At 38.5% G+C, this 24520-nt stretch overlaps 2 pseudogenes; both read right to left on the bottom strand.

Moving 5' to 3' along the window:
* Positions 1-4056: 4056 nt before the first annotated feature.
* LOC125095171 (olfactory receptor 186-like) lies at positions 4057-7168 on the bottom strand (annotated as a pseudogene).
* A 13345-nt stretch (positions 7169-20513) lies between these two features.
* Positions 20514-21488, bottom strand: LOC125095121 (olfactory receptor 5H8-like; annotated as a pseudogene).
* Positions 21489-24520: the final 3032 nt, after the last annotated feature.

Below are 24520 nucleotides of genomic sequence, written 5' to 3'. Positions count from 1 at the left end.
TGGGAAGATAGACCGCAGAGTAGGGGCTGGCTCCCGGCAGGTGGCGGAGCAACGGAGCACAAAATCGGGACATTTAAAAGTCTGTTCTGCTGAGGGACATCGCTCCAGAGGCTAAACCGGGGTGAAGCCCACGCGGGGTCAGCGTGGGCCCCGGTCCCACAGGGTCACAGAAGGATCGGGAGTGTCTGAGTGTCACAGAGCTTGCAGGTATTAGAACCGGGAAGCTGGTTACAGAGACAGAGCTGAGGAGTGAGCTCCCAGCTTGGGGTTACCTTGAACTGGTCACAGCCTGGGTGAGCTCAGAGCATGGCCGGAGGTCAGGGAGACGGGAGTTATTGGGCGCTATTCTCTGAGGGCACACTAAGGAGTGGGGCCCCAAACTCTCGGCTCCTCTGGGCCAGAGACTGGGAGGCTGCCATTTTTTTTCCCATCCTCCGGAACTCTACAGAAAGCATTCTGGGAACAAAAGCTCTCAAAAGCGAACGAGAGCAGATTACTCAGCCCGGCCCCTGGTAAGGGTGGTGTAATTCCACCTGGGGCAAAGACACTTGAGAATCAATACAACAGGCCCCTCCCCCGGAAGAACAACAAGAAATCCAGCGAGGACCAAGTTCACCTACCAAGGAGTGCAGGTTCAATACCAAGGAGAGCATCGGAATTCCAGAGGAGGAAAAAGCAAAGCACTGAACTCATGGCTTTCTCCCCATGATTCATTAGTCTTGCAGTTAATTTAATTTGTTTTTTTTTTCAATTTTTTTCTTCTGCTGCTAATTTTTTTAACTTTTACCCTTTTCTTTGTTAACATTTTTAACTAAATTATCTAATATATTTTTTTTTCTTTTTTATATTTTTTCTTTATTCGTTTTCTTTTTTAAATTATTTCTTTTTTTTTTTCTGAACCTCTTTTTATCCTCGTTCTCCCCCCCATGATTTGGAGTCTCTTCTGATTTGGTTAAAGCATATTTTCCTGGGGTCTTTGCCACCCTTTTAGTATTTTACTTGCTCCTTCATATATTCTTATCTGGACAAAATGACAAGGCGGAAAAATTCACCACAAAAAAAAAGAACAAGAGGCAGTACTGAAGGCTAGGGACCTAATCAATACAGACATTGGTAATATCTAGATTCCAACTACCTTTCATCTGCTGATGGCTTTGCTAGAGGAGATATTTCAAACCATTTGATATTTCAAACCGTAGATAACTAACAGATCTAGAGTTCGGAAAGACGATTCTCAAGGTTCTAGGCAGGCTCGAAAAAGGCATGGAAGTTATTAGAGAAACCCTCTCGGGAGATATAAAAGCCCTTTCTGGAAAAATAAAAGAACCAAAATCTAACCAACTTGAAATCAAAAAAGCTATTAATGAGGTGCAATAAAAGTGGAGGCTCTCACTGCTAGGATAAAGGAGGCAGAAGAAAGAATTAGTGATATAGAAGACCAAATGACAGAGAATAAAGAAGCTGAGCAAAAGAGGGACAAACAGCTACTGGACCACAAGGGGAGAATTTGAGAGATGAGTGACACCATAAGATGAAATAACATTAGAATAATTGGGATTCCAGAAGAAGAAGAAAGAGAGAGAGGGGAGCACAAGGTATATTGGAGAGAATTTCCCCAATATGGCAAAGGGAACAAGCATCAAAATCCAGGAGGTGCAGAGAACCCCGCTCAAAATCAACAAGAATAGGTCCACACCTCATCATCTAATAGTAAAATTTACAAGTCTTAGTGACAAAGAGAAAATCCTGAAAGCAGCCCGGGAAAAGAAGTCTGTAACATACAATGGTAAAAATATTCGATTGGCAGCAGACTTATCCACAGAGACCTGGCAGGCCAGAAAGAACTGGCATGATATACTCAGAGCACTAAACGATAAAAACATGAAGGCAAGAATACTATATCCAGCTAGGCTATCATTGAAAATAGAAGGAGAGATTAAAAGCTTCCAGGACAAACAAAATTGAAAGAATTTGCAAACACCAAACCAGCTCTACAGGAAATATTGAAAGGGGTCCTCTAAGCAAAGAGAGAGCCTAAAAGTAGTAGATCAGAAAGGAACAGAGACAATATACAGTAACAGTCACCTTACAGGCAATACAATGGCACTAAATTCATATCTCTCAATACTTACCCTGAATGTTAATGGGCTAAATGCCCCAATCAAAAGACACAGGGTATCAGAATGGATAAAAAAACAAAACCCATCTATATGTTGCATACAGAAAACTCATTTTAGACCCGAAGAAACCTACAGATTTAAAGTGAGGGGGTGGAAAACAATTTACCATGCTAATGGACATCAGAAGAAAGCAGGAGTGGCAATCCTTATATCAGATCAATTAGATTTTAAGCCAAATAATAAGAGATGAGGAAGGACACTATATCATACTCAAAGGATCTGTCCAACAAGAAGATCTAACAATTTTAAATATCTATGCCCCTAACGTGGGAGCAGCCAACTATATAAACCAATTAATAACAAAATCAAAGAAACACATCAACAATAATACAATAATAGTAGGGGACTTGAACACTCCCCTCACTGAAATGGACAGATCATCCAAGCAAAAGATCAACAAGGAAAGAAAGGCCTTAAATGACACACTGGACCAGATGGACATCACAGATATATTCAGAACATTTCATCCCAAAGCAACAGAATACACATTCTTCTCTAGTGCACATGGAACATTCTCCAGAATAGTTCACATTCTCGGTCCTAAATCAGGTCTCAACCATTATCAAAAGATTGGAGAAGAGATATGATTTAATCAGAGTTGTTTCTGAAGAATAACAAGATGGCTATGTTATGGAAGGAATAGTATAAGGATGTAAAAGATAAGTAACCAAAATTTTACAAAACACAGAAGCAGGGCAAAGGCTGCGGGAGAATCAGTAGTAAAGAGTGTGGAGTTTCAGTGTTGAGAAAGGCAGGGCAGGAATGGACCTGAAGATGGGTCACTCATTATACTTAGAGTATGCGGTACAAGAAAGCTAACATTTAAGAATTCTTAAGACAGAGAACATCCAAAATCTTTCTCATTTTCATGTCTTTACCAACCACCCACTAGGCACTCTGACATCATATTACCTTAACATTATTTTTGAATTTGAGAAATATACTTTTAAAGCCCTCATGTCATCAAGACATTTTAAAAATTACATGTTACTGTTGTACCTTACTAGCATCATTCTTTTTTTTTAAAGAAGTTTGATCATTTCCTTCCTATTCTGCTACTTCCCTTTTCTTCTCCATGACCACCCACTTAAAATTCTACACTCTCCTCTCTTAGCTTTCTGAATTAGTGAAGTTTTACAGATTAACCTACAACATACAAACACAGCTAGAAGAGGCATGTAGAAGGCATTGTAGACAATGAGAGGCAACCTTCCGCCTGCCTGGCTCCATCTCATTTCTCATACACACACATTGGGCTAAGACCATCTCTTACAATTTGGCTTGACCCTCACTGTTTTAACTCTCTGCTTATATTTTCCTAATCGCTCCTCCATTTCTTTTGGTTTCCCTCAGTGCCATGAGAGTTGTTGAATCCCCACATGAAGTGAAATTCACCATGCCACAAATAAAGTGGAATGAGAGACCTTTCAATGTTAGCAGATTTCTTGGGATTTGTTGCCATTCGTTCAAACATAAACCTTCCTCCACTATGGAGTTAAATGTGTGTGGCCCTCACTCTAGGCTATACAGCTATAAAATGATCAAAGACATCATAATCAATTCCTGTTCAGAGAAAATACACGCTATAATACTGAATGATTTTGTAAAAACTGCAAGAAATAATATGTAAGCATATAAAATGCTTTTATTTGTTTTATGCTTCAATTATTCTAGTATGAAATGAACACATGTAATAAATCATTAAACCCTAGGGAAATTCTAATCGGAAAATCTTTGCACTCTTACCAAACAGAACACATGTAACTGTGCATAATTTGTGATGCTTTTAATGCAAAAGAGAATGGGTAATAGCGTGAGATCTAAACGCTTCTCTTTAACATTTTTCTTAGTGAATCTATGACTTTTTTTTTATTTCTCAGGCTATATAGATCATTAGATTTAACAAAGGAATTATGACAGTGCAAAATAGAGAGTCCATCATATCTTGATCATCCCATTGTGCAGATCCAGGACACACATACCTGAAGAGAAGAAGGACATACCATAAAGACACAGACAAAATATGGGCTCCATAGGTGGAAAAGGCTTTTTTTATGCCTTGCAGAGACTTCTTCTTCAGATTGTAAAGAGAGTAAGTGTATAAGAGACCAGACAATCAGAATGGTAAGTACCTGTATTGACCCAGAGAAAATAAAAACCATCAGAACATTAAGTGAAGGGTCAGTACAGGAAATCTTAAACAATGGCATGATGTCACAGTAAAAGTGATATATTATGCAATAATTACAAAAGGTTAATCGAATAAGAACCCTATATGAATTAAAGAATGAACAAAGCCACCTACAAGTGATGAGAATAACAGTCAAGTGCAAAGTCTATAGGTCTTAATCACTGGATAAAGTAATGGTTTGCATATGGATACATATAGATCCTATGCCATTATTGCCCAGAGAAAACATGCTGTGATTCCCCCAGTGCAAAGGGAAAAAAAATGCATCATGTACTCAGAGAGAGAGAGATCATCTTACTCTAGGCTAGGAAGTTGACCAGCATATCTGTCAATATGGGCAGAATGCTCATGAGAATTGGCCGCATTGTGCAGCAATTCGGGTCCCGCGCTCTCCCGGTGTTTGCAGCCCGTTCTCCCTAGGTGCTTGTTGCGACCCTCGGGGACCATGGGACGGGCCCATGTGGCTCCCCTGAGGGGCCCCACTGAGTCAAGCTCCCCAGGGGCAGAGTTGAGCAAGGGGATCAGACTGAGCGACAGGCTTTGGGTTTGTGGCCTGGTGGCAGCCTAAGGTGGGGGTGGCCTCAGGGGGTATGTAGGTTTCTCCCACTCTGAGTGTTCTGCACAGCTCCAAAGGGCACAGATTCCTACTGGGTGGCAGATGGAGTCCTGGGGTTTGGCTCAAGAGTCACCAGTCTGGATGGCTTGGTGGTCAGGGCTCTGGGGATGGAAATCTGAAAACCCAACTTAGATTACGGTTAGAGCCTAGGGAATAGCAGGCCTGATCTGCCGGTGCTGAGGCAGATTCCTAGTTGGCAAAGTAGGGGGAAAGGGGCAGACAGGGCTTCAAATTCTGGGTTTCTACCCTGGGGGGGTACCCAACATGGGGTTGGCCTCCGGAAACATCTCCCACTCTGAGGGTTTTGCACAGCTCCAAAATGGCACAGTTTCCTCCTGGGTGGCAGGCAGAATCCTGGGGTATGGCTCAGGAGTCCCCAGTCTGGAGGGCTTGGGGCCAGGCCTCTGGGGATGGAAGCCTAAAACCCAACCTAGGGTTAGGGTTAGGGCCTAGGTGCATGACAAGGCAGATCTGCCAGCACTAAGGCAGGCTTTCCAGGGCTTGAATAGTGGGAGGGGTTGGATATGCATGGGCCTGGCATTTAGAGTGCTTTCTCACAGGGTTCTGGCCCCAACCACTCAGGACCATGGGCCAGGTACATGCAGTTCCCCTGAAGGCCTGCACCGAAAAAACTAGTTCAACAGGTGTTTCAGGCCAATACTCACGAACTTTCTGCCCCAAAAGATATCACTTGGGGCAGAAATCTCATGAGAATTGGCCAGTGATGTTCGGCAATTCAGGCTGTGTGCACACCAGGTGTTTGGAGTGCTTTCTCTCTAGGTGCATGTTGTACCATCTGGGAAGATGCACAGGGCCCACGTGGCTCCCCAAGGGCCCCCACTGAGGCAAGCATTCTGGGGTAGAGTTGAGGGAGGGGGTCAAGCTGGGTGTCAGGCTCCAGCATTGCGGCCCAGGTACCACCGGAAGTGATGGTGGCCTCAGGGGGACATGCAAGTTTTTACTGTTGTGACCTCCCCCAGGGTGCTCTGTGCTATTCCTTATATTCTACATATTAGTGAAAATGTATGATAACTTTGCTGCTACTTTTGAGTGTCATTACAAAAGGGAGGACTTACAAAAGGGGTGGGCTGCTATGCAAGCTGTGCTGGCACTTGGGTTACCCGATCCACCAAAAACAGTGTTGGTCCAATTGGCAATAGCACAGGGGGATGTTGTATGGAGTCCTGGGCTGCTATCTGTGGGTAAATCACAGCGCAGACCCTAAATTTCATGTTAAGCTCTGCCATCACTGTGGACATCTACTTTCCATTTGATAAAGAGCTATTGGTCTGTTGCTAGGCTTTGGTAGAGATTGAATGCTCAACCATGGGCCAGCAATTTCCCATGAAACCAGAGCTGCCTATCATGAACTGTGTATTGTATGACCCACCAAGACATAAATTTTGGAGTACATGGCCACAGCATCATCAAATGGATGTGATATACACATGATGTAGCCTGAGGAGGCCCTGAAGGTGTCAGTAAGTTACATGAAGAAGTGGTCCAAATGCCCATATTCCCCACGCCATTTAGCCTGGCTTCTCTATTCCAGCCATACTTATGGGCTCCTAATGAAGGGTTCTCTGTAGTCAGTAAAGAGAGGGAGCGATGACCTGGGCCTGGCTGATAATTCTGCAAGATATGCAGACACCTTTGAAAGTGAATAATTGCAGCACTACTGCGATGACCTGGGACATCCCTGAAGGACAATAGTGAGAGAAATTCCTTCCAGTGGTCAGAATTTTGAGTAGTGCACCTGGTTGTTCACCTGCCTACAAGGAGGAATAACCATGTGTTTGGTTATTTAATGATTCAAATGCTTTGAGAAGTGGTTTGGCTGGATGGTCAGGGAATCGGAAGGTTTATGACTGGAAAATGATGCAAGGAAATTTGTGGAAGAGGCAAGAAACATAGAAATATTTGTGTCCTATGTGATGCTCAGCAAAGGGAACCTTAGCAGTGGAGGATTTTAATAATCAAGTAGGAAGAATCACCAAATGGGCTCATGGAACAGGGGGCTATGGTAGCAGGAATGGAGGTTTATATATGAGCTCCACAACATGGACCTCTACTCACCATAGACAATCTGGCTACAGCCACTGTTGAATGTCCAGTCTGCCAGCAGCAGAGATTTGAATCTGGGTCCCTGACATGGCACCATTCATTGGAGTGATCAGCCATCTACCTCATGGTTGATCGATATTGGCCAGATTCCAATGTATGGAAAGGAAATGTTTTATTCTTATAAGAATAGACACGTATTCCAGATACATATTTTCAGTACTGCAAGCAATGGTCCTGACAAAACTTTATCTGTGGACTAACAGAATTCCTTGTCCACGGTCATGGTATCCCACGCCCATTGCTTCTAATTGAGCAATTTACTTCACAGTAAATATAGTCTGGTAATGGCCCCATGATAACAAATTACCTTGTCTTACTATTTTCCCCACCATCCTGATACACGGAGTTAGCTAGAATGATAGAATCATCTTTCAAAACTCAGTTATTGCACCTTCTGGGTGCCGTTATCAGGCATGGCTCAGCAAGGCTCTCCAGAAGCCTGTATATTTTCTCAGTCGGTGTCCAATACACAGAATAATTTCTTCCATAGCTAAAATTCACCAGCCCAGGAATGAAGTAGTGAAAATTTGAGTGATACCACTCACTATTAGCACCCGTTAATGACACACTAGTGTAATCTTTTCAAGTCTTCTTTTGCCTTTGTGCTCTGCTGACTAAAGGTCTTAGAACCAGAAGGAAGCATGTTTCCACCAGCACACACAACAATGATTCTGTTCATCAGGAAGTTACAACTGGCACTGGGCCACTTTGTGTTCTTCCTTCCTCTGTATCATTATGCAAAGAAGGGAGTTACCCAGTTAGTGAGACTACCAAGGAGAAATTGGACTAGTTCTCCACAATGGGGATGAGGCCAAGTATGTCAGAAATTCAAATCACTTGTTTTTTTTCTTTAGTAGTACCATTCTCTGAAGTTAAGGTCAATAGAAAACTCCAACAAACCGATTTAGGCAGGATTGCTAAGTCAGACCTTTAATAAGAAGGTAGAGAAACCTGACCAGTGAGTGGTTTACTACAGAATAAGGGATTGCGGAATGGGTACTGGAAGAAGAGGTAATTGTAAATAAGAGCTATGACCACATGACTAGTCTCGGAAATGAGGATTGTAATTGCCATAAATATTTAATCCTCAACTTGTTTAAGAACATTTATGTGTGTGTGTGTGTGTGTGTGTGTGTGTTTGTACTCATATTTCTATGTTTGTATATACATAACAAATGTCTTTTCTTTCCTTCCACTTCTATTCTCTTATCATGTAAAATAAAATGTAATGAATTTATGTCATGGTAACTAATTATTATTAATCTTACATCATAGTTTTTATGTTAGCAAATATCAAGGAAGCTCTCATCAGGTATATGGTATAAAATCACTCAAGGAGTTTAACTCATTATCTGGGGAAAGGTATAGTGCAATTTCAGCTTTACACAGCATAGTTGTATCATGTTAGGTGGGATTATGACCTTGCTATTGGCCTTACCTGGCACTTAAGTATGGTTTAAGGAATTGTGTATGGGTGCCAAGTTGGCAGTGGGTGGACTTGTGATGGTTCATTGTATATGCCAACTTGACTATTGCATAAGATGTCTAGATAATTGGTTAAATATTATTTCTTGTTGTATGTGTGAGGGTGTGTTCATAAGAAATTGGTATCATGTCAGTTGACTGAGTAAAGTAGAGGGCTTTCCCTGATGCTGGTGAGAATCATCCTAATCCATTGAGAGCCTGAATGGAACAAAAAGCCAGAGGAGGTTAAATGAACTCTGCCTGACTGGTTGATCTGTGACATTAATTTCCTGCCCTCAGTGCTCTGGATCCTCGGTCCTTTCTTCAGAGCCAATCGGTGGAATTTATACCTTTCATTGGCTCTCTTATTCTCACATTTTAGAATTACAAGATTATCTTTCTTGGGTCTCAGACCTTGCAGACTGCAGATCATCAGACTTCTCAGGCTCCCTGTTCAAATGAGCCAATATCTTATATGTGTGTGTGTATATATGTGTGTCATGTCATATATGTGTGTGTGTACATATACACACACATACATGCATATATATTCATATTTATATATAATATTATATATTTTTACATATCTTTAACTTATGGATTGGTATATATTATTGGTTCTGTATTCTGGACAACCTTGAGCTACACAAACTCTACCTGTACATTAGTGACTTATTCTTAATCTGAGAAAGAGACTGACATATGATGCAACTGTTAGCTATAGAACTGAACCCATTCTTAGAGGGTAAGTTTTATGAAGAGGTATCATTACATGTTACAACATGTGTATTATCTTGTATATAAAATTAATTTGAGAAAGATATTTCAAAAGTTGACCCAGCATGACATTAAATTTTCTAATGAACGGATAGCCTTGTCATTAACCTTTGAGACAGTGGGCTCTTAGTTGGCTATCATCATTGTTAATCATGTTTTCAAGAAAAAATTATAGAATCATACACAATACTTCATTGTTTGAAACATATGTTCCCTTGAAACCTTCATTGAGCTGCCCAAACAGAGAGAAATGTATTAAAGTCCTAGAGGACAGGAGAAGCCGTTGCCTTCAACCCTTCTCCTCTCTGTTAACCCTGCCTTTCACTTCTAAGGATCTGTGAGACTTCTCCTTGATGGTCCTTGCTCTCTTCCTTGCACAAGTCCCACTACTAACTGCTGCCCCTCCCTGGGGAGCTGGTGCTTTTTTTTTCAGTGGCAAGAATCAAAGATTCTGTCCCAGAGAAGGGAAAAGCTGAGATTGGAGAAGGGGCAGAAGCAGTGAAGGCAATGGTATAGTATGTTCATAAGGCGATGTTGTTTGGGGTCAGGCCCTAATTGTTGTCCTATCAGAGGAAAACAAGACAAGGGGAGCCAAAGAATGAACCACTAGAGCCAGAGGCAGGACCAGAGATAGAACTCCAGGGTTCCAGGGTAAACAGAGGGAGATCCAGGGATTAGACATGCTTCCTGGGGATGAGGGAATACAGTCCCATGTCCCCCACCCTTCTTCCACCCCAGCTCCAGCTCTGGCCTTTTCTTTTCATCCCTCTTCCTCATGACAAAAGCTGTGGCCCTAGCCATGTCCTTATGTTCCTGTGTCCCTTACATGTTCTCTACTCTTCCCTCCCTCTTTTTTTTCATGGATCCCATTACAAAAAATTTTAAATAAAAACCAATTTCTGGAAAAAAAAATGACAGTGGAAATCTTCACAATACTTGCAGAGTGCTATTTAAGTAAGGAATAGAGAACATGCAGAAACTGCATTTTAACAGGTCTAATATTATTTTTTTTAAGATTTTATTTATTTGTCTGACAGATAGAGATCACAAGTAGGCAAAGAGGCAGGCAGAGAGAGAGAGAGTAGGAAGCAGGTTTCCTGCTGAGCAGAGAGCCCGATGTGGGGCTCAATCCTAGGACCCTGGGATCATGACCCTGACCAAAGGCAGAGGCTTTAACCCACTGAGCCACCCAAGTGCCCCAACAGGTCTAACATTATTTAAAAAGTAGTTATCTAGTATGGTCCCAACCAAACAACATAAACTACTGAAGAAGAACTCTAGAGAAGGAACCCATCAATCTTTATTTCCACAAATGCTCCATGTGATTCTGAGGTCAACTAAAGTTTAAGAACCATTATTTTAAAAGAAGAACAATAACAAAAGAAGGCCTGGACTACAGAGGTGTTCACACATACTTAATATATACATACTGATAAGATTGTATCCTAGCTAGCTTACAACACAGGTTGTGAAAAACTGTTCAGGATTTGATTGGTATTTTTTTGAATTTTAAAGATAAGTTCCTTTATCTTATTTTATTATTTTGGGATTTTGTTTTCTTGGTTTGTTTTCTTTCTTTTTTTCCCTCTTCTTTTTTAATTTAAAGTTTCGATTTAAATTCCAGTTGGTTAACATACAATGTAATATTTTTTTCAAGTATAGAATTCAGTGATTCATCACTTACATACAACACGTAGTACTCATCACAAGTGCCCTCCTTAATACCCATCCCCCATTTAGCCCATCCCCTGCCCATCTCCCCTCTAGCAAGCCTCACTTTGTTCTCATAGTTAGGAGTCTCTTTTATGGTTTGCCTCTCTCTTTTGTTTCCCCCCATCTTCCTTTGTTCTGTTTCTTAAATTCCATATATGAGTGAAATCATATGGTATTTTTCTTTCTCTGACTTAGTCTAGTTCACCTACATCATTGCAAATGAGAAGATTTTATTCTTTTTTTACAGCTGGGTAATATTCCATTATATATATACAATGGAATATTAATTCCATTCCACATTCCACATATAATGGAATAATAATATTCCATATAATAATATATTCCATAATATTAATCCACATATATATTCCATGTGAGTGTGTGTGACTGTATATACATATATATATGTGTGTGTGTGTCTATGTATATATGTATATATATAATGATATATAATAATGTTATATATATTATATATTATATATATAATGATATATAATAATGTTATATATATTATATATATAATGAGCGTGTGTGTAAATATCTCAGCTTTTCTTTCTCTATTCTTCATTTAATGATTCAATGATCGTTTTGCATTTTTCCCACAATTTGGGTATTGTTGATGATGCTGCTGTCAATATTGGAGTACATGTATCCCTTAGAATTGGTATATTGGTATCCTTTGGGGAAATACCTTGTACTGAAATTGCTAGATCATAGGGTAGTTCTATTTTTAACATTTTTAGAAACCTCCATACTGTTTTCCAGAGTGGCTTCACAAGTTGGCATTGCCATCAACCACATCCTCACCAACATCTTCTGTTTCATTTATCGTTAATTTTAGCCATTCTGACAGGTGTGAGGTGATATCTCATTGTAGGTTTGATTTTTATTTCCCTGATGTTGAGTGATGTTGAACATCTTTCCATGTGTCTGTTAGCCATCTATATGTCTTCTGGAGAAAAATGTCCACCCTTCTTTTCTACCCATTTATTAACTGGGTTTCTTTTGTTTTTCAGTTGTTGAGTTTGATAAGTTCTTTACAGATTTTGGATATTAACCCTTTATCAGATATGTCACTTGCTAATATCATTTCCTATTCCAAAACTTGCCTTTTAGTTTTGTCAATTGTTTCCTTTGCTGTGCACAAAGCTATTCTCTGGGTGAGGTCCCAATACCTCACCTTTGCTTTTCTTCCCTTGCCTCCAGTGTCTAGTAGGAAGTTACTACAGACAATGGAGAGCCCAGGTGACTCATTTCATACATATTTTTATTTTTGAAAATATATCCCAACATTTTACTAACACTTTATCATAGCCACAGTAACATCTTATTTCCCATTCTTTTAAAAATTTTATTTAATATAATTTTTTCAGTGTTCCAAAATTCATTGTTTATGCACCACACCCAGTGCTTCATGCAATATGTGCCATCCATAATACCCACCAACAGGCTCACCCAAACCCTCATCCAAAACTCTCAGTTTGTTTCTCAGAGTCCACAGTCTCTCATGCTTTGTCTCCCCCTCCGATATCTCCCAACTCGCTTCTCCTCTCCATCTCCCCATGTCCTCATGTTATTTCTTATGCTCCGCAAGTAAGTGAAACCATATGATAATTGACTCTCTCTGCTGGACTTATTTCACTCAGCATAATCTCTTCCAGATCCAGCCATGTTAATACAAATGATGGACATTCATCCTTTCTGATGGAGGCATAATACTCCATTGTATATATGGAACATGTCTTCTTTATCCATTCATCCATTGGAGGGCATCTTGGCTCTTTCCACAGTTTGGCAACTATGGCCATTGCTGCTATGAACATTGGGGTACAGACAACCCTTCTTTTCACTACATCTGTATCTTTGGGCTAAATACCCAGTACTGCAATTGCAGGGTCATAAGGTAGCTCTCTTTTTAATTTCATAAGGACTCTCCACACTGTTTTCCAAAGAGGCTGCACCAACTTGCATTCCCAGCAAGAGTGTAAGAGGGTTCCCTTTCTCCACATCCTCTCCAAAACTTGTTGTTTACTGCCCCAGAAATGAACCTTCAACTCTATATGCTCAAGTAGCCAACTCTTGATTTTGGCTCAGGTCATGATCTCACAGCCCTAGGACTGAGTGCCATGTCAGGCTCCACATTCTGCAAGGAGTCAGATTGATGATTCCCTCTCTCCTTCAGTCCCTCTCCCTAGTCAATCTCTCTCTCTCTCACTTTCTCTCTCTCTCTTTCTCTGGAATAAAAAAAAAAAAAAAACAGAAGTTGCTACAGCTGATGTCAAAAAAGTCATTGTCTGTGTTCTCCTCTAGGATTTTGATGGTTCCCTGTTTCACATTTGGGGCTGCTACCTACTTTGAATTGTTTTGTGTGTATGCTATATGAAAATGGTCCAGTTTAATTTTTCTGCATGTTCCTGTCCAGTTTTCCTGAAAACTTTTTTGAAGAGACTGTCTTGTTTCCATTAGATATTCTTTCTTGTTTTGTTGAAGATTAGTTAACCATATAGTTTTGGATCCATTTCTGTGTTCTCTATTCTGTTCCATTGATCTATGTGTCCATTCTTGGGACAGTACCATACTAACTTGATCACTACTGCTCTATAATATAGCTTGAAGTCCAGAATCATGATGCCTACAGCTTTGCTTTTCTTTTTCAAGACCTCTTTGGCTATTTGGGGGTCTTTTTGTGGTTCCATACTAATTTTATAATTGTTTGTTTTAGTTCTGTGAAAAATGCTATTGGTACTTTCATAAGGATTGCATTAAATGAGTCAATTGTTTTGCATGGTAAAGACAATTTAACAATATTTGTTTATCCAGTCCATGAGCATGTAATGTTTTTTCATTTCCTTATGTTATCTTCAATTTCTTTCAGAATGTTTTAAGGTTTTCAGAGTACACTGTACCTCTTTGGTTAGTTTTGCTCTTAGGCATCCTATGGTTTTGATGCAGTTATAAATGGCATTGATTCCTTTACTTACACTGCTGCTGCTTAATTATCAGTTTATAGAAATTCAACATATTTCTGTATGTTGATTTTGTATTCTGTGACTTTGCTGAATTCATATACCGATTCTAGCCATTTTTTTGATGGAGTCTTACGGGTTCTCTACACAGAGTATCTTGTTGTCTGCAAAGAGTGAGTGTCTGACTTCTTCCCTGCTGGTTTGGAAGCCTTTTCTTTCTTTTAGTTGTCTAATCATTGACGCTAGGACTTCCAATACCATGTTAAACATTAGTGGTGAGATTGGACATCCCTGTCTTGCTCTTGACCTTAGAGGGAAAGTTCTCAGTTTTTCCCCAGTAAGGATGATGTTAGCTTGGGTTGTTCATATATGGCCTTTATGATATTAAGCCATATTCCCTACATCCCTACTTTGCTGAAAGTTTCTATTGAGAAAGGATGCTGTACCTTATCAAAAGCTTTTTCTGCATCTATTGAGAGGAGTGTATGGTTCTTGTTCTTTCTTTTACTAATGCGGTGTATCATGTTGATTGATTCATGAATATTGAACCACCCTTGTAACCCAGAAATAAATCCCATTTGATCGTGGCAAATGATCTGTTTAATCTACTGTTGGATTCGATTTGCTATTATGTTGTTGAGAATTGTTTGGACTCATGTTCACTAGGGATATTGATCTGTAATTCTCCTTTTTAGTGGTGTCTTTGGTTTGGGGATCAAGGTAATGCTGCCCTTATAGAATGAGTTCCAAAGTTTTCCTCGCATTTCTGTTTTCTGGAATAGCAGGGGAAGAATAGGTATTAACGCTTCTTCTTCTTTTTGTTGTTGTTGTTGTTGTTGTGAATAAAAACATTTATTTTTTTGAAAGACTGGAATAACAAGCATGTTTCTTTGGCTTCATGAATGAAAAATATGAATGATTATTGTTTTGTTTTGTTTAATTTTTTTTTTCAGCATAACAGTATTCCATGTTTTTGCACCACACCCAGTGCTCCATGCAATCCATGCCCTCTCCAATACCCACCACCTGGTTCCCCCAACCTCCTGCCCCCACTTCTTTAAGTGTTTGGTAGAAATCCGCTGTAAAGCCATCTTCCCCAGGCTTTTGTGTGCTGGAAGATTTTTGATTGCTGAATCATTTTCTTTCCTGGTTATTGACCTGTTCCAGTATTCTATTTCTTCTGGTTTCAGTTTTGGTATTTATATGTTTCTAGAGATATATCCACATCTTCCAAATTGCCCAATTTCTTGGCATATAATTTTCCATAATATGCTCTTATAATTGTTTATATTTCTGTAGTGTTTGTGTTGGTTCCTCATCTCTCATTAGTGATTTTATTTACTAGGGTCCTTTCTCTTTTCTTTTTGTTAAGTCTGGCTAGAGGATTATCAATTTTATTAATTTTTTCATAGAACCATCTCCTGGTTTCATTGATCTGTTCTACTAAGTTGTTTTGTTTTTATATCATTTATTTCTGCTCACATCTTTATTATTTCCTTCTTCCACTGGCTTTGGATTCATTGATGGTTCTTTTTCCAGCATCTTTAGGTTTAGGGTTAGGTTGTGTACTTGAGATTTTTCTTATTTCCTGATGTAGGCATGCATTGCTATATACGTCCCTTTTATGACCTCTTTTTCTGCTTCCCAAAGGTTTTGGATCATTGTGTTTTCATTTTTCATGGTTTCAATGCACTTTTTAATTTCTTCCTTTATTTCTTGGTTGATGCATTCATTCTTTAGTAGGATGTTCTTTATCCTCCATTTATTTGTGGCCTGTCCAAATTTTTTCTTGAGATTGACTTCAAGTTTCATAGCTGTCAATAGGCATGTATGATCACAGTCTTTTTCAGTTATTGAGCCTGATATGGGACCTGATATGTAATCTATTATGGGGAATGCACCTTGTGTACTTAAAAAGAATGTGTATTCTGCTGTTTTAGAATGAAATGTCCTGAATATATCTGGTAAGTTGATCTTGTCCACTGTGTCATTTAATGCCATTGTTTCCTTGATGATTTTCTACTTAGATGATCTGCCCATTCCTGTAAGTGGGGTGTTAAAACCCCCTACTATTTTTAGTACCAATGAGTTCCTTTATGTTTGTCATTAACTATTTTATACACTTGGGTGCTTCCAAATTTGAGGCATAAATATTTGCATTTGTTAGATCTTCCTGTTGGATAGATCCCTTTATTATGACACAGTCACCTTCTTCATCTCTTTTTACAGTCTGTTTTAAAATCTAGTTTGCCTGGTAAAGTATGGCTATTCTAGCTTTCTTTAGTCATCCTTTTGTGTTCTAAACATTTCTCTGTCCCCTCACTGTCAATCAGCAGGTATCTTTAGGTCTAAAATGAGTCTCTTGTAGGCAACATATAGATGGATCTTTTTAAATCCATGCTGATACCTTATGTCTACTTTTTTTGTTTTATTCAAATTCAAGTTAGTTAACATGTAATGTATTATTAATTGTGGGGTAGAATTTAGTGATTCATCAGTTGCATATAACGCCCAGGGCTCATTACATCAAGTGCTCTTCTTAATGTCCATGACCTATTTACCCCACCCCCCTGGTAACACCCCCTTCCCCAGGAAAACCTCTGTTTGTTATCAGTAGTTAAAAGTCTCTTATGGTCTGTCTCTCTCTCTGTTTTTAATCTTATTTTATTTTTTCCTTCCCTTCCCGTATGTTGGAATTAGAGTGTATTATGCTAAGCAAAATAAGTCAGTCAGAGAAAGACAAGGTATGATTTCACTCATGTGGAATTTAAGAAACAAAACTTATCTCTTTTGATTGGTACATTTAGTCCATTTACATTGAGAGTAATTATTGATAGAAATTTTCTGCCATTTCATCACTTTTTTTTTTTTTTTTTGGTCATCATTTCTGGAGATTTTCTTTTCTTTACTAGCCTTTGTTGCTTTTGGTTTTTCTCTTCTCCTCACAGTTCCCTTTAATATTCCTTGCAGGGCTGGTTTAGTGGTCATGAGCTCCTTTAATTTTGTCACTTTTAGTTCTGAATGATAGCCTTGCTAGATAAAGCATTCTTACCTCCATATTTTTCTCATTCAGAAGAGTGAATACATCCTACCACTCTTCTGGCTTGTCAAGTTTCTGTGGAGACATCTGCTGTTAACCTTATTTCTTTTCCCTTGTAAGTTAGAGACTTCTTTTGTCCTGCTGCTTTTAGGATTTTTTTCCTTTATCTCTATATTTTGCAAATTTAACTGGTAGGTGCTAGTGTTGGCCTGTTTTTGTTGGTGTTGTGGGGATTCTATGTGACCCCTGGATTTGAATGTCTGTTTTCTTCCCTTGATTATGGAAGTTCTCAGGTAGAATTTGCTCAAATTGCACTTGGATGGGAGGGGGGTGGGAGGTTGGGTGAGCCTGCTTGTGAGTATTAGGGAGGGCACATATTGTATGGGGCACTGGGTGTGGTGCATAAACAATGAATTCTGGAACACTGAAAAGAAATTTTTAAAAAAAGACTACTTGAGGAAAAAAAAAAACAAAAAGAAAATCATAAGGAACATTGGGATACATATGGCCCTTCTTCTCAGTAAATCTGTGTCTTTGGACAAACCATGAGAGACTGTGGACTCTAAGAAACTGAGGGTTTTAAGGGGAGAGGGTTGGGAGGATGTTGAGCCTGGTGGTGAGTATTAAGGAAGGCATGTACTGCATGGAGCACTGGGTGTGGTATATAAGCAATGAATCTTGGAACACAAAAAATAAAATTTTAAAAAATAAAATTACATAAGTAAAAAAATCAAAAGGAAAATGCATCTGTAGTACGGTATGTAGTTATTGAAAAAATCCACATATAAGTGGAACTCTGCAATTCAAACCTGTATTGTTCAAGAGTGAACTGTACAGCAGTTCTACATAAATATTGGTTGAGGTCTGCTCTTGGTGGGGAGGTGTGTCCTCAGTTCCCTGCCTATTCTGACCTCACCTGAAGGAGGACAGAATGGGCTCTGGTGGCCAAAGAGAAAACAGGTTCTGCTAGTTGGAAATCTAAAATATTTCCATGAGGGAATATATGTACTTTGTTTTCTTCTTTTTTTCTTCTGGAACTCCTGTGATATAATGTTATTATGCTTTATGGAGTCACTGAAGTCTCTAAATTTACTTTTGTGATCCAGGACTTCCCTTTTCCTCTTCTGTGAAGTTGCGTGATTTTCTATCATTTAACTCTACACCACTTATCTTCCTCTGCTTCTTTCAAAAATGTAGATAATTTAAGAAAAAAATCGGCACAGTGGCAATGTTATATAGCAATAGGAATTAAACCACAGACTGATGCAATAACATGGATTCTCTTGTGAAAAGTAGTAACGATGTCTGGACTTTGCTGTATTCACTCCCTTTCCCTGGACTTGAAGGTATTGCTCAGAGAAACAAACACATAGCAGTTGACCTGTTCTAATCTCATGATCAGAAACACCAGAAATACATATTAATATTTGTTTTAAATGTTTTCCTGTTTTGTATCTTTAAACAAACACTTAATTGAAGAGCTTCTCCCTGAAGTTGTGCTGTACTCTGTCCCTGAAGCTGATCCTCATGATAAGAAGAATAAGAATAATTCACTTTAAGTGGATGATACTCGTGATTGTCCTGGAAGAAGTTCAAGAAGGTGAACTGGCGTGTCCCAGGCACTCCAGGCCTAGTAATCACCCAAGACTTATTACAGTATGAGAATGAGTGGTGCATTCTCACTTCATTTGAAATATTTGTGCTGGCAGTTTCATTTTCAATTTACATATGTTTTGTAAATAGTTATGTACTAACTCATGGGTTTCAGCCACTGTGCTAAGCACCGCAAAAGATTGGAAGAGTACTAGGACTTCTAAAGTGTAATCTAAGGAAGTTTATAAGCTAAAAATAAGTATTACACAAGAGCATTAGTGACCTAAAAGAATAAAGGAAATATACAATGCCTCAACCAATACCTCTTTGAGGTAATCTGGAAATACATCAAGGAAGCTGTAACATTTAAGATAGATCTTGAAGATAGGATCCATTTCAATTATAAGTTATAACCTTCAATTAAGTGAAGAAAGAAAGGATTCTTTGTAGAAAGACCTGTATCAACAAAATAGTGTACCTAAGAAAGAGTCCAGAAGAATTTCAGTAACTCATATCAGCATAACACAGAATCCATTAGGCGTGTTTTAGGAGACTTCAGAGTGAATTCAAGGTTTGGGGGGGATGAACCTCAAGTATTGCCAGGGAGAACAATTGTATATGTCCACACACATACACAGATATTAAAGATGTGAATAAAAAGACTTTAGGACTGAAGTCACTAACACTAGAGCAATTATAACTGCAAAAAATTGTTTAAAACTAGTCAACACAGGGGTGTGAAAGTGGCTCAGTCAGTTGGGTTTCTGACTCTTGATCTCACCTGATCTCCACCAGGCGTGGAGCCTACTTTAAGACAACAACAACATCAACAACAACAGTGGCATCTGGGTGGCTCAGTTGGTTAAGCTCATTTGAGTCTGCCATCAGCTCAGATCATGATCCCAGAGTCCTGGAATATAGTCCTGCATTGGGCTCCCTGCTGAGTGGAGGGTCCACTTCTCCCTCTGCTCATCTCCCCCACTCCTGTGTGCTCTCTCTTCCTCAAATAAATAAGTAAAATCTTTAAAATTCATGTATAATAACAACATACTAATCAACACATAGCAAATATATAATTTTCCAAGAATATATACAATCTATATAATATGTATGTAGATATCTTTGTATATCATTCATTTTGTACATGTACATGTATGAATAAAATATGCATATGCATATATAGAGTTCTAGTTATATATGTCATATATAATAATCTGGTAGATATGACAATCCATAAAAAGTTGCTAAGTGGGATATTATTTAGTCAATGTTTTGGAAGAAAAAATATTAACAGGATGTAGAAGTAACAGGATTACAGCAAATGGCAGAAATGAGCAGTCTTAGTATGAAGACCTCAATCATAATAGTAGAATGGTGTAGGTAATCAGTGGTGAGAGAAGAAGGGCAAAGGTGAACCTGAAGTCTGATCACTCATTATACATTTTGATCTCTGTTCACTCAAATACAACCCTGACTCCAATGTGGAATGAATGTAATGTGAGTCTTTGGGGTGCATAGCTATATGCTTGTCAGATATATCATATTCAAATTCTTTTTTAAAGAAATTGCCCGATTTCAATGCTTAATGCATTTATGAGGCCACATTGACACATGCAAACATGTGAAATATTTTGTTTCCTTTTAAATTATTTTTATGTCATGAACACTTGATTAAAATTACCTCTATGATTTGACTACATATACATATATTTGTTTTGTAATCTCACCTTAAGTCATTTAAACATTAGGACAATTATTACTGCAAAAACTGAACCCTAATCAACACCTAGCAAGTATGTAATCTGTACAGTTTGTCATTCTAGTGATACAAGAACAGATAATGTGAATTCTATGAATTTCTCTTCAATATTTTCCTCAATGAATCTATGACTTCCTTATTTCTCAAACTGTAGATAATTGGATTTAACAAAGGAATTATGATAGTGTAAAATAGTCCATCATATCTTGGTCTTCTGATTGTGTAGATACGGGGCACACATACATGAAGACAAGAGCACCGTAGTATAAGAAGACAGATAAGAGATGGGCTCTACAGGTAGAAAAGGCTTTCTTTATGCCTTGTAGAGACTTCTTTTTTAATACTGTAGAAGACAACTAGTTTGTAGGAGACAATAACTATCAGAGTGGTGAACATCTGCATTGACCCTGCAAAAACAAATAGTATCAGATAATTGATAGAAGGGTCGATGCAAGAAATCTTAAGCAATGGTATAATGTCATAGTAAAAGTGATGTACTATGATGGAATTGCAGAACGTTAATCTGAATAAGAAAGAACTATGAATTATGGCATGAAGAAGGCCACCTAAGAGTGACAAAACTAACAAGCAGATGCACTGTGTATTTGACATAATCACTGGATAATGTAATGGTTTGCAAACAGCCACATAGTGATCATATGCCATTGTTGCCAGCAGAAAGCATTCCACTGTTATACTCACTGCAAAGGAAAAAAATTATATCATGCATTCTGAAAGAGTTATCATTTTGGTCTTGGCAAAAATGTTGACCAGCATCTTGGGGGACACTGTGGATGATATCCAAGCATCCACAAATGCCAAACTCCCAAGAAATAAGTACATGGGGATGTGAAGCTGAGAGTCATTCCATATGAGAGCAATTAGGCTAAGGTTCCCCACAATGGTGAGAAGATAGATAACCAAGAGCATTAGGAACAAGGGGATTTGCCACTGCAGTTCATATGTGAGTCCTCTGAGAGTCAAATCTGTCAGCAATGTTGCATTTCGAAGTCCTTTTCCATTTTCTTTTTCTATATCCTCACGGAGTGTTGCCTGAAATGACATTTAGGAAATTGGAAAAAAGTCACTCAATTTATAACATGAAAATATGGAAAGGAGAATTGAAATAAAATTATGCACATCAAAATACCATCTCAATTTTGTGTATTGCCTCTCTGTTGATTGGAATCTATTTTGAGGGCTTTGAAATGAGTGCAATTATTTCAATTTTTAAAACGTGCAGCAATGAACAGAATTGGAAAAATGAAAGACATTGTAGTACATCCTAAATCTATGGGATAGGATCTGCATAATTTGGAAATTTTATGTTTGGGATGTGGGTGTAGGGTATAGGGAAAAGGATCTTGAAGGGCCTCAGTAATAAAATGAGTTAAATGGCATGTGGAGGATCATGAACATTATTCATTAAGGAATAAGCAAGCACTGAAACTAAGAGAAAAGAACAGTAAATTCTTTTTAAAATGAATATATGGAGGTGTAGAAAATAGGCCACAAAGAGTTTGAAATTGGGTCAGGAATAACTTGTAAAAACGTTACTATATTCAGTGTTCTCAAAGCAGAACCTATAGTAAAATGTCAAATGTATATTTTGCATAAAATGTCCTCTAGATCACACATTCTGGGGAAAGTTTTATGAAAAATATAGATTTGAGGTTTTACTGTAGACATTGATTTAGTGAGTCAAGTATTAAGGCTAATAATCTGTATTCTCTTTGAACTATAGGTGACCCAAACACATGTGACATGGCTAATCTATATGTGAAATGACATTGAGATTGGTGGGAAGATGAGGAGACAGATGGAAAGTTTTCAGAAGGCAGATGCAGTGCCTCTGACATTGCAGGCTTAGTCAGTGAAGAATGGAATCATCACTTGGCATCACTTGGCATCCCTTGGCAACTTTCATAGATTCTCATCAAAATTTGGTTGAGAACTCAGGTGCAGTGGTCAGTTTGTGGACATCCAGTGCATGTGTACTTCGTAGTCTGAGTCTGCTGCAGATCATGAATTGAAAATCATTGGGTAGACTGAAGGCATAGTTATGTATGACCTATCTATTGGAGAATACATAAAGTGAAGAGAATGGTAAATAACTAAACTGACAACGTATATTAAAGTGGAGTGAAGTTATATATCTCCTGTGGATAGCCAAACTGATCCTCCTTTCTACCACATAATTTTGATTCCAGCAAACTCTAACACCCATTGTAGTACCCAAAAGTGCTACGATTGACTTTCCTATCTCCCTGACATCTAGGGTGAGGGGACATGATGTAGGTTTGGCAACTCTACATCACTCACACTAGAGTTGAAATTTGGAATGAGGGAGGAAAAGGGACAAGGACAAAAGATAATCTGAATTGCAAAGGCAGCCAAGGCACAATATGAAGGTTCCAGCAAATGCACCCTGCATCCACACCAGTGACTCTGTCCATGAGAACAGTGACATTCTCACATAGCAGTGGTGACAACAGCCCCATGGAGTCAATGTTGGAATATAATTTTTGCTATTGGCAGATGACCATGCTTGCTTCTGTTCCTGCCCATTTTTTCTCATCAGAGTCCTTTAATTTCCCAGCATTTCCATGTTAGATTCCATTCCAAAAAATAATTTCTTGTTGAAACTAATAGTTCTGACTGGCAGCAAATAAAGACAGGGAGAGACCAGGAAAGGATACTGAGCAGAATGATCAAGATAAGTGTCAGGAACACAAAGAGAGGAAGATAGTCAAGAACTTCAAAGAAAATTATGGTACCAATCACTAAAATAAATGCTTTGGTAGGATAAGGAGTGAACAGGTGTGATTAAGCACGGAAACTAAGAGATGGCTTTCGTGAGAGCAATTTCTGTCCTGTGATGCAGTGGAGGCCAGAGCATAATGAGCAGTTAGTGGGAAACAATTGCACAACAGCGAGAAGGGAAGCAAGACTGAATATTCCAAGAGTGTGGACAACAGTTGTTATATGTCTACTGCGGGTGGACAAATAGAACACTTTTCCTTGATATTGCTTTATTAAAAATTTTCAAAAGAGAGAAATGGAGAGAAAGCCATAAAAAGAAGAAAGAAGACAGTATAAGAAGTTTGGGTGGGTGAAAATCACAAGATGCAAGAACAGAAATAGGCAGAGAATAATAGACGCATGGCTAGATGAGTGTGGGAAAGACAAGCAGAAAAGAAGGATTAAGAATCTATCAGGGGTGACTGTGTGGCTCAGTGGGTTAAGAGGCAGACTTTCGATTTCAGTTCAGGTCATGATCTCAGAGTCCTGGGATTAAGCCACACATTGGACTATGCACTCAGTAGGGCATCTGCTTGAGGATTCTCTCTCTCTCTCTCCCACTCTGCCCTTCTACTTGCTTTCTCTCTCTCTCTCTCTTTCTCTCTCTTTCTAAAATAAAGAAATAAATCTTTAAAAGAAAAAAACGAATGTATCAGAGAAAGACTATGGACAACAAAAAAGTAAAGGCTCAGGATTTAGGGATAAATGTTTATTTTAACCCTGGGTGTTGTTTAAAGTTGTCAATAGGAATATTTTCTTTCCCTATTTTATTCATATTTCCAAATTTATTTTTCCATGGAATATGTGTATGTAACAGATTTTCTGGTTAAATTTTACATCACAAACTTTGCTCAGAAATATATTAGCACTGCCTGAAAGTTTTTTCATATTTAAAAGTTGCTTTACATTTGCTATAACAGTTACTAGGACTCACTTTTTCTAGAAATCCTTATGGTTTTACTTGAGAACATCTTTTCTTTACCAGTGTTTTTGCAGAATTAAATTGAGGCAGAATGGAGTGGAATACAGGTGATATAAATAAGAAAGCTACCAATCTCACATGATAAAGCATTTTTATTGGAAAAAAAACTCCTTTCTAGGCAATTCCAAATCACTATATAATGAAAAAATCTCAAATTCAGTTTGTGTTCATTTTATTAAGCTATAAATGCTGGAAAGAGAAATAAAGGAGCACCTACTCCCCATTTCCTACTACATGTATATAATCAATGAAATGCTTGTCAAAAATGGGAGATAGGAAAGAGTAACTACACAATTGACTCACCTTAAAAGTC

This window comes from Lutra lutra, chromosome 1 (assembly GCF_902655055.1).
Source record: "Lutra lutra chromosome 1, mLutLut1.2, whole genome shotgun sequence".
NCBI lineage: Eukaryota > Metazoa > Chordata > Mammalia > Carnivora > Mustelidae > Lutra > Lutra lutra.
The sequence above is the reverse complement of the archived record's forward strand: the minus strand, read 5'-3'. Positions and strand labels throughout refer to the sequence as shown.